Source organism: Lolium rigidum, chromosome 4, assembly GCF_022539505.1.
Source record: "Lolium rigidum isolate FL_2022 chromosome 4, APGP_CSIRO_Lrig_0.1, whole genome shotgun sequence".
Lineage (NCBI taxonomy): Eukaryota > Viridiplantae > Streptophyta > Magnoliopsida > Poales > Poaceae > Lolium > Lolium rigidum.
The window spans coordinates 177,307,485-177,318,831 of record NC_061511.1 but is presented as its reverse complement, the minus strand read 5'-3'; the positions used below and the strand labels follow the sequence as shown (position 1 = coordinate 177,318,831).

General features: G+C 52.8%; 2 pseudogenes; one reads left to right on the top strand and one right to left on the bottom strand.

Annotated features, from left to right (window-relative positions):
- Positions 1-770: 770 nt before the first annotated feature.
- Positions 771-5,407, bottom strand: LOC124647842 (annotated as a pseudogene).
- LOC124705793 lies at positions 5,270-6,101 on the top strand (annotated as a pseudogene).
- The last annotated feature ends 5,246 nt before the right edge of the window (positions 6,102-11,347 follow it).

Here is an 11,347-nt window from a genome sequence, read left to right as displayed (position 1 = left end):
GCATGCGTGCGGATCTCCTCCGCATCCGTCCCGACCTTGGCTTGGACAGAAGTGATGTTGCTCGGAGACGCCCTTGAGTTCCTTCGTGGTGTCGACGACGAACTTGCGGACGGAGTCGAGGATCTCCTTCTTGTAGTCCAGGAACTTGCTCTCGTACTCCTCCGTGGTGGACGCCTTCGTGAGCCGGTACAAGGCTTGCGACTCCGGCGACAGCTCCTCCATGATCTCTTCCCGGCGACGAGCGGCGAAACGAGTCGCGTGGCGGTGGATCGGAAACTCCAGATCTCTCTCCTCACGGTGGATCGTTGTGGCTCTAGATACCAAATGTAAGATCCTACAGGAATTTAGTCTAGATCTAGGTAGAATTTGGATAAATTGAGAGATCAAGCCGATCGGGGATCCAGCCTATCCACCCAACCACCCACACAGCTGTTCCCGTCGGGGTCCAGTTCTTTCTTCCGATCCAAGACAAGACACACGCACACGCCACGGTTCTCTTAAGTACAAGGTAGGTTTACGCTATTACAAGGCCTACTGGGCCCAATCTCGGTCCGATAACCAGCTGGGCTTCTTAGCATTTCTCTTGGGCCTTGGCATGTCAGTTGAATCATCCCTGCTTCCCTCTCGATGATCTTCTGGCTGCTCTTGGTCGCTGACAGTTTGCCTTTGCCGGTCTCCATGGACCAAGCGAGTCGGAGGTGACCGCTACCCAGGAGGTGGCGCAGTCCACGGGAACGAGCGGAGCGATCTTGGCATGGCGCCGCATCCACCTATGGCAATGAATCGACGCGCGAAGACAGTCCGATGCTCCCGACGGAGACCTTCGGCGACTGCGTCCCTTCTGATGCCTCTCCAACATCTGGGAAGGGGGCGGCGTCCATGTCGGCGAGGTGTTTTCCAGTTAGATAGTCGTATACGGTCGACCTATCACTATCAGGAGCAATTTCATCGAGAAGTTTTTGCTGATTAGGGAGCACTACCTAGAACCGGCAGGCCATTATCTCTGCATATCAATTGGCACACCACCGCACGGAACCTGCGGGCCGCGTTCTCTGGATGCTCTGATGCTCAATTGATCGTCCGAGTGCTATCGTCCAGTTTCATGGCCAAAAGGCTCTGCACTGCACCGTCTCTATGCGGCTTATCCTAAGTCAGGCATCCCGTAAGGCTATCTCCTGCAGACTAGAGTTGATGAGTGGAGATTTCAATTTGTGGACTGAATCACTTCTTTGTGGACTGAATCTCCAGCAGACCTGATGACCTGCGGCGGCGTGGACCGTGGCGCTGGCTGGAGACCCGATGACCTGACCGGCTGCTTGCACGCCCGGTGTCGAGGTGCTCAGCCGCCGCCCGAAGTCATCAATGTTGCATGCCGTATTACTAAGAGGACGAGCACTACCGCTACCACGAGGATGCCAGACGAGAAGGGCCAGTCGACGGCGTAGGACATGGACCGTGAACTTGCCGCGGCATGGTCAGGGCGAGCTGTAGTTGCGTTTCAGTCTTCTCGCCGCGAGCCAGACGAGTTATTCTGCGCGGTGAAGCATCTCAGCAGCGACGGCGGGGAGGGGCCATGGTGGTGGGGGAAGGAGTAGAAGTGGTGGTGCTGGACGAGGCAAAGTAGGGGATGGTTGCTGTGGCCGGGACGGGGGAGTGTGTTGGTTTCATCGTTAGCTGCAGATAGTAGAAGAACGAAGAAGGAAGAAGAATGCATGCTACTTGCACATTTGTTCTTCAACTAACAGCGTGGCGCTGGATAGTAGCAGAGGTATACGGAGGTTGTTGGTTTCATGATGAAGTTGCTGCTAATTGCTAGCAGGTACAGCATTGCTATCTGCAGCTATCTTGCTATTGCTTGCTGTTCTAAATTTTTGGTGTGAATCATCATCTCGTGCGTATCAAATGTTTGTGTATGATAGAGAGAGATTTCTGACATCAAAATTATAACGCGAGTGGGATATACAAAGCGACAACAAGAGATAGGGGTAGATTTAAATTGAAGTACATTACTTTTTTAACAAGTCTAAAATAGTATTATTTAATTAAAATGAAATGAAATAATAATTGATTATGTCAAATACAATATAATATAAATTAAAGTTTGAGACTACTACTACAAGAAAAATTAAAACATATTTAAATTATCAATGAATTTATTTTGTGGACTTTTATTGAATTATTATTATCTTGTGCGTGTGGACTGATGTGTTATATTGATTTGGTAGTTAAGAGAAATCTATACCTAATAATAAAGGAGCTAAGGTTTCTGCCAAAATTTTCGTCCAACTTTTTGTTAGACGGTTTTGCCCTCCCACAAAAACGCATAATACATGTACATGCCATGGTACCGGTTCGTTTATTTTTCTTCTTTCCCTCTTGCGCTTTTCCTCCGTTCTCGCCGACCGTCCTGACTCCTGACCCGCACAGGGTGCCTCCCCAATCTTCGCGTGAGAGGCCCACCGCCGTGTGCGCCTACCAGATCTCCGGGAGATCGAGCCGTGGGGCCGCGCGGAGGAAGGTGAGGCGTACGTAGCCTCAACCGGAACAGAGTGGTGGCGTGGCCGCCGGTAGCATCCAGCCGGGGCTTGAGGTCGTTGGGGACGGCGAGGTCTGGTCGGTGTCGAGGGAACTCGGCATAAGGAGCTAGGGGTCGAGCTCGAGCACGGAGGCGTAGACGACTGGGAGGAACTAGCGGTCGTTAGGGAGCGTCGAGGCGGGGGTCGAGGCCTGACGGCGCTCGATTGGAAGGGGCGCGACGCGAGGCTGGGGTCTGGCGTGCGGGCTCGATGCGGAGAACAGGCCGCCGAATCTTCCAGGTCCCTGACGACCACGCACGGCTGGTGTCGAGGCAGTCGGAGAATAAGCAGCCCTTGGCGACCATCACCAAGGCGGCCCCCGCGCCGGTGCAGCCTCGGCCGCGGCCACCACGACGGAGGTGAGCAAGTAGCGCGGATCGATTAGATGATTAGATGTGAATCCGTTGCTGCGAAGATTGGATCCCTGAAGATAAAGAAATATTGCTCATTCAGTTTCGCGTCTGCCCGCTGAAGGCCATGGCCAGCACTACTTTGAGAGCTGAATCAATCAGGTGTTAATTGTTCGCTCCCTACCTGTTCGTTCATATGCTCGTGAGAGCTCAATTGATCAGCTGTTAATTGTCTGTCGCCGTAAGCGCTCGGATTAATTTATTTTCTTTGTTGTTCGGGTTGTGAAGAATGCACACATCGTCTATTGAATACTTTGGTTAGTAAAGTTAAGAAGTACAAACCTTCAGTTCGGTCCATATTTTCTTACTCTCCATCCATAAAAGATGTTTTTCTATTTAGTGTATATAGTCTCCGCTTCTCAGAGAGTGCAGTAGTTTAGCTCAAACAATGCAGGCTACCAACTTCGGACTTCATTCCCAACGACCTATCCGTCTTTTTCTACTCTCCCACCTTAAGGGAGTGAATACATCTTGGAAGGGATGGCGGGACATGGCTATGGTGACAGCTGAAGTGATCAGCTGAAGCGTGACTCAAGCGTTTTTTTTGTTGAAACCCATAAACAGTAAAGAAGCTAAGGCTTCTGCCATTTTTTATATCCAACTTAAAATTTCATCTATTGTTCAAACCTAATTAGGAAGATTGCCACCACCCAGCTAAAAAAAGTTCAGATGCAGGGGGAAAAGGGCAACCACTGTCGCTCTCGCTTCCTTCACCCGCCGCCGGTTGAGGTGGATCTTCCAGACCGTGCACACACTACTCGAGTGGGTCTCGCCATCGTGGCTCGCTTCGCCATTCGTGGCACACTCGGAATGCTCCCGACCGAGTACCTCGGCTGCCTTCGAAAAGCTGACTCAACCGGGTAGATCGGATAGCCGTCTTCCGCCACTCGACGAAGTCGTCCTCCTGATCTAGAGGTCCAGTCGTGGATTGCATCTAGGTTAGCACCTCGTACAGATCGTCCGAGAATGGGCAACCCATGATAAGGTGTCTCATGGTCTCCTTTGATTGGTCTTTGTTATTTGTGCGGAATCGTAACAATTTAGCTTTTTACTATGTTGCTACCATGATGTTGCTAGAGCAATGTTCTATTTTTTGTTTTGAAGTTAGAATACTTTGCCCTCTCGCAGCAACGCGCGGGCATTTTCCTAGTCTATATCTATATCTAATAATAAAGGAGCTAAGGTTTCTGCCAAAATTTTCGTCCAATTTTTTATTGGACGGATTTATCCTCCCACCAAATTCCATATTACGGCAAAGTGCCATGTACCGGTTCGTTTTGTTTCTTCTTTTGGTCAACACGGTAGTCCGCGGCAGGTCCCACGGCGAAGCTGCCCAGCTCGACAGCACGGTCACGGAGGTGCAGCGGCGCGCGGAACACGCCGTTGACGGCGTCGGTCAGACGGTCCAGCAGCGCAGCCAGCTCCTCCGTCCACTTCTCCACCTCCCGCGCCGCGGCGCGCACCGCCGCCTCGTCGTCCCCAGCGTCTTGGGCTTCAGTGCTGCCTTCGAGGAGCGCCGCGAGCTGGCTGGCGAGCACGTTGAGGGGCTCCGCCCACGGGAGGTCACCGGAGACGAGGAGGGGGAAGGAGCCGGAATCGTCCACGGCGTCCACCTCGCTGGTGTTGGCGTCGGCGAGGACGGCGAGCTGGCTGGCAAGCGCGTTGAGGGGCTCCGCCCACGAGAGGTCGCCGGAGACGAGGAGGGGGAAGGAGCCGGAATTGAGCTTCCCGCCGCCGAGGATGGTTGCCGCGGCCGTCGCGGCGAGCGAGGAGACCGCGTTGACGGCGAGGAGGACGCGGGAGGCGCCGGCGAGCCACCTACCTGCCCACGGAGCGGGCTGACGAACAGCACGCACGGGAGTGACACGGGCGGCGAGGAATCCCCGGCGCCCCGTCCGCCGTGGTCGGCGAGCGCGGCGCGCGCGCGCGCTGGACAGTCGACGGGGAGCTGCAGCCCGATGACAGGAGGTGGAGCGCGAGGCGGGAGAGGAGGCTGCGGCGGCGCAGGAGGTCGACGCGGGCGGCGATGGCGTTGCAGGCGTCGAGGAGCGCGACGCCCGCATCGAGGTGGACGGCGACGGCGGCAGACGCGAGGCCCCCCTGGCCGGCGGCGGAGGAGAGCGCGGGCGCGACGTCCCCGAGCGTGGCCGCAAGGAGGTCGGCCAGACGCGACAGCGCCACGAGCGGGGAGGATGGCAAGGGCAGCAGGCTCCCGAGGCGCGCGGCGAGGGCGGCGTCGAAGCGGGAGACCACCCCCGGGTGCCGCGGGCGTCGGCCCCTCGGACCGAGCTCCCCAAACTGGGCGTTGTGCTCTATCGCTCTCTGTGTTCCGCGGGCGCCACGGGCGACGCCCTGCGGCTCCTCTTCACAAGGTTCAGGTAGCAACTCTGCTCCGCTCCGTGTTCTTTCTTCCTGATGCATATCTTGTACTTCTAATGTTTGCTACATCCTGTACTAATATGCTCTTGTTTGTGCAGGTGTTGGTTGTGTGCGAGCCATGAACCGCGGCAATGGCAAAGGCGGCGCGATGCTGGAGCTGCAACTGAACCTGTCGCCGCCGGTGATGATGGATGTGGACGGCGGCCACGGCCACGACGACAGCGGGTCGTCCTCGCCGAGCTCCTGCGTGTCGTCGGATGGCAGCCCCGGAAGCAAGTAGCCGATGGTGATCGGGGCCTGCACGCGGTGCCTCGTGTACTGCATGGTGGAGAAGGACTTCCCCACCTGCATCAACTGCAAGCAGCCCTGCCTCGTGGACCTCCTCCAGCAGGGCGCTGGCGGTGGCGCCGGCGCCAACACCTCCGCGAACGGCGAGAAGAAGCGCGGCAGGCGCAAGTGAAGACCGTGGTGCGGGCGCGTGCCTGTTATACGTCCTAGCTTAGCATACACCATACGTCCTAGCTTAGCTCTCTAGGCCAATCAGTTCTGACCATAGTTATTCATTCCATCTCCTTCAAATTGTTATCATCTTTCACCGTGCTGTAAGTATCAAAGTAGATGAGATGTACACGTAGTCTAGATTGGAAGCAGAATATGTGTTGTAGTGCTATAATAGATGAATTATGTGATTGTGCTCAAAACTCATTAATTATAAAAAACAACTTTTCTGTTATTTCAGGAATTTGAATTCAACGTTGAATCAACCATTGTTGATGATTTTGATAATAGACCTATTAAAAGACGAAGTTCTAAAACATGTGTTTTAGATTATCCATTGTCATCTCTTAGCATCTCCACCGCATCTATCGTTTCGGAATGTTCTACTGTTAGTTCAGAATTGATGAATGAAGAACCATTGCCTCCATCATCATAAAAGTTGGCCTTATCTCCAGTTTCAGCGGAAGATGATAGACATAGAATAATACTTTAACATATGACTATCTCTCGGAAGGTAAAATATTGCATTGTTTATGTATGTGTATTTATTCACAACTGTTTTTTGTTTTCTATTTTAAGCTTAATATATTTTCTTTCACGCAGCAACGTGCGGGCATTGTCCTAGTATTTCCCTAAGGATACAAGATACCGATGAAATAAAGGGCACATGCAGTGGCGTATGAGTACGTACGTGGCGTCTCGCCCGGCCGGTTGTCCTTAAATTTGCCCGAAGAGGTCACCGGTGAAAGCGACAAAAGGTAACTGAGTCCGACTCATGATTGGTTCAGGTGCATGTGCGGGCCGAGAAGTTGGACGCCGACGGCTGCACCTAGCGCATGTGAGGCGCGGCCAACTTGTGCGGATTCTCCTCCTACTGCTACGACTAATTTTGATACGGGCATTTCTGGGTACGCGAAGTCGCACTGCTGTTGATGCACAAGTAGACATGTTCAGGTCCAGGAGCCAGTGGCGGTGACCGTGATGCCCGTATCAAACTGAGCTCTCGTTGATAACTTGTGATAGCTCCTCGTGCAGCCCCTGCTCGCCGTGGCCGCAGATGAGTACGAGTACCTTGTTATTACTTGCTTGAGAGCTGACTCTCCCCGTGGTGTGCAACACTGCATGTGAGGCCAACGCCGTGCGGAAGAAGATAAGAGAGAAGGCATGGACATGCACGTTCGATCGTTGATTGAACCAGGATTCAGTCCTTGTTTCCTGTTTTAGCTTGCTGATCCAAGGGTTCATCATTTTCAAGTCTATCTGCAGACGGAATGTTTGAAGGGCTGTGCACAAAACTACGCTACAACCCACCGCGAGCAGCATGGGCGCGCGCTGGATCAGTGCTCCCAGGCTCACACACGTATTTGTGTTGAAATATTGGGCCCACATTTGGTGGCCCATACTAGATTTCAGATTTTTTCTATAAATCTCAAAGCTCACTTAGCTAGCAGCTTATGAGCTTGATCTCAGCCGATAGCAGTCTCACTAGCGAGCGGCAAGAGGTGAAGTTTAGTCCCACATTGAAAGTTGGGAGGAAGTTAGACCACCTTATAAGATGGGTTGTTACACCACTAGTAAGTGAGTGAGAAAAGGAGTGCTACACGCGCGCGCTCCTTCTCCTCCTCCTCGCTCGACGCGACGCGCTTGTGGTGAGTGGATTGAGCCTCGAGCCGAGACTTTCCTTATTTTTTGCAGCTCAGGAAAACGAACAGAGTCCTAGACGGACGCGTCGCAGTTAGTCGGTTCGGGTCGCTCCCGGATCGTGCGACGTGGGCGTGGTCCACGTTGCCTAGGGTTTCCTGAGCCTATATAATCTCCTGCCCGGCTACCGCAGAATCACGTCTAATACACGAGTTAGGGTTTCCACCTCTCTCTGCTTGCGCCGCCATCATAGCCTACTCCATCCCGCGCGCCGACGTGCATCCGCGAACGGGAGAGCAGGTCTCCGGAACCACTCATCCAAGTCGGGCGGTGCTGCCTACCGTCGTCTTCAACGCCGTCTACTTCGACCCGTCGTCCCTGTCGTCAACAACGTTGTCATCAACAACGTTACTGCTACGACATAATCTGCTACACCTCCACCGCCACCTCCACCAGATCGGTACGTGCGACAAATCTCGATCTGTTTAGCGATGGATGCTTTACTGTTTGTGCTGCTGCTACTCATGTTGATTAATGCATCTACTATGTTCGAGTTTCACATGTTAGTAGTTATTGTCATCATGTTTTATATTCTAGAATTAATCATGAAAATTGTGTCTAATTATCCAACAATTTACACCGATTGCGTGCAGCGCGATCGACCGGCCTGAAGGATCTTTCTCTCCTCGCAGTCGGACAACAGTTCACCCGAAGTCGACGGTCGACGTGGCACATACGTGTACGCTCGTATCGCTTTACAAGCTTCCGCAAGCGAACATGCAGACGCAGGATTTCCGTCTGCAGTCTGGAACAGAGGTTCACGTGGCAGATCGGCGCGGTCAGCCACGAGGATCGTGGATCGTGGATCACCTGGACGTACTGGGGACTCGCTGTCACCGTGTCACGTTATTTCTCCACTTGGAAAAAAATTTCAACCCGGGTCACATGAATTCGCTGTTGGGTAATGCCGACTGCCGCTGCCGCTTTGACCTGGAGATGGAGTTAGCTAAGAGCATCTCTATTAGTGCCCGTATGAACTGAAACCGAAAACATGGAGTTCGGTGTCTCGAATTTTTCAATTTCGATGATTTTAGTCGCCGCGCAGAATAGAAACCGAAAACGCGAACTGAAAAACGGAAATCAAAAGTCGCGGGAAATTTTGCTCCGATGATCCATACGAAATAAACTGAAATCTTGCACCAATCGAGCTACATTCGAACATAATTTACACATCCTAATCAAAATACTAACTAAACCTACTCCTCCTCGCTAATTTGATTCCAAAAACTATGAAATTGGCTCCAGGATTGTCACCGGGGTTGTACGCGCGGCGGCGACGCCTATGTGAGGACGAGTGCGGCCACCTCAAACGGCACCGCCTCCGCCGAGCTCCCGCAGGTGAGAGGCGGGATGTCTTCCTCGTCGTCATTGTTGTCGCCGGCAGCGGCGGGCTGCACGAGCCGGCAGGCGGCGCGTCGCCTTCCCCATCGCGCGCCTCCGACCGCGCAGGCCGGCACGCGAACCTACGCGGCCACCTATGGCCACCCGCTTCCAAGTTCCGTCGGAGCGCGCCCGCCTCGCGCGGTCTGCCTCCGACCGCACACCCGGCGGACGCGATGGCAATTTTCCACCGCCGATTCGGCCCCCTCCCCTACCGGCTCGTCTTGCGTGCGCCACTGCGGAGGGAGGGTGGTGGCCGCGGAGCGGAAAAGCGGAAGACGGCGACGAAATTTCTCGCCGGAGGTGGAGCAGAGACGCGGCGGAGCGGCGGCGGGGGAGTAGGGTTTTGGAACCCAACTCGCCTTTATAAATACGGGGCGACCGTCCAGTTTCTCAAGCTCCGGACTCATTTTACGGGCAAGACCGCAAGTTCAGGCTCCATTCTAAACCTCTTTCGACTTGAACCTGTATTGTGGCCGGAATTTTTTAGTTCCAGCTCGTTTTTCACAGACTGTTAGAGTTGATGTAAGCTAGCAGAGGAAAGCAGCCCGCACGAACATGTGCTCGATTCGCGCTTTACAAGACACATCTTCCAGCAGGACTCCACTAGAGCGAGAGATACGAAAGCGGCGACGCAACCTGATGATCAAGCCCTACGACTTGCGTGCATAATCCGTTCATTGATGCTGCTTAGGATAGCACACGTCATTCCATGAGTTGCTCAATAATGTGAGGCCCAACTGGGGATTACCATCCGTGAACTCCCAGTCGAGACATATGGGGCCGATCGGCACGCCGATGTGTGTGTGTGTGGATCATGCATGGACGTCACTCGTCAGCATGCACGGGCTCGACGTGTGGGTTAGGGTCGGGTCCAGCCATGGCGGGGCTAGTGTGGGGATGTTTTGGTACATTCTACGACGAGATAAAAGAGACGGAGGACCAGACGGGTAGGCCAACAGCGACCGGCTAACGATCCGTCAGACCTTTAGTTCGTTCATGGTTAACCGTGGCTGTACCTGTGCATCTCCGCTCGCTGCCATGTGTGTGAGCCCACCGGACTGTGTGGCGTGGTCTGGCCCGCGTGGGTGGCGGACCTGTATCGACGATGTGCAGTGCCATGTTGGCACTCGATAAGAACTTGTCGACTGATCCGCACTGTGTCTACGAGCGCATCAACAATTTCTAAAGCACGAGAGCCCTAAAACGGTGATCTATCACTCTACCTATTTGATCATGCAATGTTTTTTACATCATTCCCTATATTTTGCTTTTAACCGGTGCAATTTTTTACACCATTTGCATTGCTCATGTCTTGTTTAACTCTATTGTGGATGCATTTTCTAGGATGTTAGTTAAGACATAGAGTGACGCGGGGTTATCCACAACACTGTCCACTGAAGATGGATTTGGGTTTAAGAAAAGAAGCGCGCTGGTAGATTCATCGACTAACAAGGAAAGAAGAAGATGATGTTTACCCAGGTTCAGTTCCCGGGAGGGCAATACCCTACTTTTTGTCTATCTGATGTTGACTATTGATGGAGATTACAATATCGCCGTGATGGCTATATATATGGTGGTGAAGATTGGATCATGCCTAGGGTAGATTATGTGTGAGTTCGGAGGTATGAGAGTCTATCCGTCCGACGGCCCCTCCTAGCCTTTATATTAGAGGACATGTCTCGGGTACCATGGCTAGGTCGATTACAAGTCGGAATAGAATTCTAGGGTTTCCTAATTGACATAGGCATCCCAGATGGGCCTGCCGAATAAGGTACCCGGGGATGATCGAAGGCCCACGACCCGAAGATTACAAAGTCCGGAAGCCCAATAAACCGTCGATATGGAAGATAGAAATAGATTAGGAATAAAGAGATTTGTAATTGTACGGCACAAACTCGAAGAGTCTCTCGATAGTTTGTAACTTGTACGATACGAAAGTCTCGGCTCCACCACCTATATAAAGGGGAGCCGAGGGAGAAAGAAAGGATCGAATCATTGTCAACATACACCCTGGTTTTTCATAGTTGAGCACCTTTTCGGCTGAAACCTTCGAGATCTACTTGCCCTCTACTTTCCGCGAAACCCTAGTCTACAACTTGTAGGCATTGATAAGTTAATACCTTGTCACTAATCTTAGGCGTGTCCTTGTTCCTCACATCAGGAACATGGGCTTGCAATGTCTCATGGTTGTTAGATTATCTTGGGCTTCGTGGTCCTTAGCAGATCATCAGGTGGGATTCTAGTTGTGCTGCACCAGGTATGTTAACGGTGGGTACCCGATGGGCCATGCCCATGTCGTAGAGTGTGGCCTGATTTAGAGGGATGTTTCCTAATTTTCATCCTAGGGGTGTTGTCACTCTCCAGTAAGATGGTGACACTTTATTGTTCTTGGAGAGTGAT